Consider the following 5,428-nt stretch of genomic DNA (forward strand, 5'->3'; position numbering starts at 1 on the left):
AGAGATAGAGGAAAAATTGCAAAAATAAATGAGTGATGCAAAATAATCATGAAAAAGGTACTAAAATCTTTATAAAGGAAGTACAAAAAACACTGAAAAGAAAATCTTTTTAAAAAGCAGAATTGGCCAAATGTAAAGAGATGTAAAAATATTCACTGAAGAAAAGAGCTCCATAAATAGTGGAAATGGTCAACTGGAAAAAGAGGAACAAAAGATCACTGAAAAAATAGTTCCTTAAAAATTTTCATTGGTCAAGTGGAAGCTAATGACTCCATATGACATCAAGAAAAAATAAAGGAAATTCAAAAGAATGACTAGAAGATAACATGAACTATCACATTGGGGGAAAAAACTGACATGTAAAATAGATTGCAGAGAGACTATTTAAGAATTATTGGATTCTTCCCTCCTGATCTCTCCTGAATCCCCATGGCCTTTCCCAAGTAATGGCTGGGCAGATGGCTCCTTGTGGAAAGTAAAGGATTTGACGAGTACATGAAGGAATTAGGAGTGGGGATGGCCCTGAGGAAAACGTCTGGAATGGCCAAACCAGATGTTTATATCTCTGAAAATGGGGATGTAATTACCATTAAGTCTGAGAGTACCATAAAATCTACACAATTCTCTTTTATACTTGGTGAGGAGTTTGAGGAGACCACAGCTGATGGCAGGAAAACTCAGACTCTTTGTACCCTTGAAAATACTACATTGATCCAGCTACAATCTTGGGATGGGAAGGAAAGCACAATAACAAGAAAAGTAGAAGATGGAAAGCTATTGGTGGACTGTGTTATGAACAATGTGACTTGCCACAGGGTCTATGAGAAGGCTGAATAAAGAAATTCCATCTTCATATGGGACAGGAATTAGCTGTTATGAATGAACCAGCTCAGTTCAATAAGTAAACTCTCCAACCAAACTCTCTTGCTTTTTTCTTCTTCTCTTCCTTACTGTGGTCTTTTATCTCAGTGACTGACTACTTGCAAACAGTTTTATTTCCAAACTTTAATGTAATTAGGATTGTTTTGGCTAGTAAATAAAGAATTATGCTGTTATTAAAAAAAAGAATTATTGGACTACATGAAAGCCATGATTTAAAAAGAAGCATAGACCATATTTTAAAAAAATTATAAATATTATACATTATATACGCACATGTGTATATACATGTTCATATATTTGCAAATATGAGTACACATATAAATATATGAGTATATATACATGCATATATACATGATTATGTGTGTGCATGTGTATATGTATGTATGTGTTTTCTGCAAGCAGCCATAGAGAAACAATTCAACTATTATCAGCCCCACAAAGATAACCCAAGATTTAGCAACTTCTACATTAAAGGATCAGAGGACTTAGAATATGACTTTCCAGAAGGCAGAGTTAGGATTAAGAATAAGAATCACCTACCCAGAAAAACTGAGGTTAAACCCTCAGGGGGAAAAAATGGATATTTAATGAAATAGAAGCCTTTCAAACATTCCTGATGAAAAAACCAAAGCTAAAGAGAAAATCTGAATTTGAAATATGAGACTCAAAAGAAACATGAAATAGTAAATGAGAAACCATGAGGGATTCAATAATATACAACTGCTTACATTTCTAAATAGGAAGATGATACATGAAGCTCCTAAGAACTTTCTTATTATCAGGGTAGTTAGAAGGAGTGTGTGTGTGTATATATATATATATATATATATATATATATATGTGTGTGTGTGTGTGTGTGTGTGTGTGTGTGTGTATACAGAGAGAGAGAGAGAAAGAGAGAGAGAGAGAGAGGGCATGAGTGAATTGATTATGATGGCACTGTATCTAAAAAAGTAAAATTAAGCAATGAGAAAAAGTATGATTATGAGGAGATGATAAAAATAAATTGAGGGGTAAGAAGGAAGTTTACACTTGGAAAAGGGAGAGGTATAATGGTGTAAGCTATTTCACATAAAAACAGGCATGAAAGAGTGGTGAAGAAGACAGGGGTGGGATTGTCAGACAATGCTTGAATCTTTCATCAGAATAGGCTCTGCGAGGGAATAACATACATACATATTTGGGTATAGAAATCTACCTTATCCTACAGGGAAGTAGAAGGGAAATGGGAGAAGGGAAACAGGAAAGTAGACAAGCTGATAGAAGGGAGGCTAGAATTGGGAAGGCACTGGCAAGGAGCAAAACACTTTTAAGGAGGGACTGGATGAAAGGAGAGACAGGGAAGGATAAACAGGGAGTAAATAAGATGGGGAGAAACACACAATAATCATTACTGTGAAAAAATAGAAAATTTCTCTGACAAATGCCTTATTTCTCAAATATATAGAGTTCTGAATCAAATTTATAAGTACAAGTCATTCCCCCAAGTGATAAAGGGTCAATGGATATCAACACATATTTTTCAGATAAAGAAATCAAAGCTAAGTATAGTCATATGAAAAAAATGCTCTAAATAGCTATTGATTAGAGAAATGAAATTAATCAACTCTGAAGTACTCTTAGGGGAAAAAATTAAAAGACATATACAAAAATATAGCAGATTGTTATGTGGAGGCAAAGGATTGGAAATTGATGGCATGCTCCTCAATTGGCAAATGGCTAAACAAGTTATATAGTATGTGATTGTGACAGAATACTATTGTGGTATGATACATGATGAGCAGGAAGCTTTCTGAAAAGCCTGGAAAGATTTACATGGATTGATTCAAAGTGAAGTGATCAGAACCAGGAGAACATCATACAACAATACTGTACTATGAGCAACAGTGAACTTAGTTATTCTAAGCAATAAAATAATCCAAGACAATTTTGAAGCAGTTATAAACAATGTCATTCCCCTACAGAGAAACAACCTGATGGAATCTGAATGAAGTGCAAAGCTTACTTCATTTTTCTTTCTTTCATTTTTTTCATTTATGTTTTCTTTCATAACCTGATTACTATGGAAATATATTTTCCATGACTGCACATGTATAACCTACATGAAATTGCTTTTCTTCTCAAAGAGTGGGCAGGAGTAGGAGGAAAAGAGAGAAATTGGAATTTATTTTCTTTCTAAATCAAATGTTAAATTTGTTTTATATATAATTGGAAAATAAATAAAAATATTTTTAAAAGATTTGCAAAAAGACCAGGACAGAACTCTAAATGCCAAACAGATGGTTTCATAATTGATCATAGAAGTAATTGACAGCCACTGGAATTTAATTGGAGTAAGAGGGCAGTTTTACCTAGGCAGATCTATAATTTAAGAAATCATTTTGGAAGAAGCTTAGTGGAAGATTAAATGAAATAGAAATATGTTGCTTGTGATTCTTATGAACCAATGTATCTATGAGAATTGTCCTGACTATATCAATTACAGGACAATTAGCTCTTTCTCCTCTAATTCAGTTCATTATTAACTTTTCCCCAAGAATTGTCAGGAAAATTGTCACCAACTATTATTTGTTAACATGAAAAATTAAAGAAACACATCACAGTGGATCAGATATATACCCATCCAATACTACTTAGAGATGCACTCAGCTTCTGCCTCTGACACAATCTAGCAGTGTGACCCTGGGTAATTCATTTAAACTCTATATTTTAGGCAACATTCTACCTGTAAATTACTAAGAAAGTGCTCACCTGTAGTACAATGAGCTTTCTCACCTGAGAACTCCATCTCTCAAAAAAATCACTGTTCCATTGGCTATAGAAGGCTAAACATAGCATAGAAAGAAAAGTAAAATATATGTTTCCAGAGAGAGAGAGAACAAACTATTTTCTTGACAGTTAAGATTGTCTCAAAATAATAAATGAGTTATAAGAGAAGGTAGGGAAATTCCCTTCTTCAACAGTCTTTAAAAATAGCACAGACTGTCATCTTCCTTGGTTAGTATTTATTTTTTATGATATCCAGGTGTGAATTTCCACAGATGTACACAATCATAAGGGGGAGAGGACTGCAACTTCACAGTAAAGTAAATATATTTATTGACTAATAGGCATACATTATAATTTTATGCTTTGTGGAGGTATCAGGATTTCCCAACCCAAACCCTTTATTCTTTATCAACTGAGCTATAGGGAAGGAAAAATAGCAAAAAACAAAACCAAATACACCTGGGAACTTACTTAGCTAGACCTTTGGGACTGAAATGATAAAAAGTAATATAAAATTAGCAATATCATCAAAAATAACCTTTTTGAGGGAAAAGTATCTATTGTTTGAAGTTGGTATAGTTTGTTTTTCTAAAACTGATGTGATTGCTCATGTCTATGAAAGTGAATAGAAGAATGCTGTGTTGAATATTGATCTTGGAAAGCAAAAGTGCTGAGTCTAAAAGTTCCACTGTGAAAAGACACATACAAATATTTGGCAGTCTAAAACAAATAATATTCAAAACACTGAATTTATTCCATTAGTAGGAAGGAATATTTTATTGTCTGTCCTTTTGCACTAAATATCTAATTATCCTTTGGGCTAGATTCATTCCTTCTATGGGACATTGCCCTGATCACATTAATGACAGGCCAATTATTTCTTTCTCCTCTAAGCAAAGTTTTGCATGGATGTGAATACATATTATACTAAATATACCTAGACACATGCATACACAGACACACAAAAAGACACATAGACAGACACATACATAGTACACTTAGTACACATAAAGACATACACATTTACATATATATATAAGCACATGGATTTTTAAAGATATATGTGTATGCATGCATATTTGTATGCATGTCTCTTACATACACTGACAGCAAATTTTGACATTGATATATTTTCGATTTAGGTTCATTGTTTTCCCTTTGACCTGTATGTAACAAGTCATATAGATTCATTGGAAAAATATACTTCAGAAAACTTTTCAGCAACATGTGCTTTTAATAAGTGAGGATTTTCCCTAATTAAAAAAAAACTGATTATGTGAAATTTATAGACATTACATTGTATTTTACAAAGATGTAGAAGTAGAGTCCAGCATTATGACTGACAGTCAGTTAAGACAGCAATTCAATTCAACAACAGAGAGGCAAACCAAAAACATAACTTACATGCTAATGAAAAGGACAAGAAGCAAATAATTATGTACATGAAAGATACAGCAAGACTGTGTGGAAGATAGTATAAGACAGGAAAGTACTGGCAACTACAGGGACTAGAAAAGGCTCTAGGAAGTCATGTTTAAACTGAGTCTTGGAAGAAGTCAGGGAAGCTAAGAGGTAGAGGTGAGGAACAGGTGAAGGAAAATTGTAGACTAGAGAAAGAATGTCATGTTTGAGCAACTCTAAATTTGCAAGTATTGATTGAAAATAGAGTGCATGGAATTTTAAAAGGTTTAATAAAACTAGAAAACTAGAAGAGTTTGGGTTATGAAGATATAGATAGATAGATAGATAGATAGATAGATAGATAGATAGATAGATA

The 5,428-nt window shown here is 33.2% G+C and overlaps 1 pseudogene; it reads left to right on the plus strand.

Moving 5' to 3' along the window:
• Positions 1-397: 397 nt before the first annotated feature.
• LOC138152835 (fatty acid-binding protein 5 pseudogene) lies at positions 398-1,068 on the plus strand (annotated as a pseudogene).
• Positions 1,069-5,428: the final 4,360 nt, after the last annotated feature.

This window comes from Petaurus breviceps, unplaced genomic scaffold, assembly GCF_028583685.1.
Source record: "Petaurus breviceps papuanus isolate PSGF00001 unplaced genomic scaffold, PetGlider_PUasm1.0 90977, whole genome shotgun sequence".
NCBI lineage: Eukaryota > Metazoa > Chordata > Mammalia > Diprotodontia > Petauridae > Petaurus > Petaurus breviceps.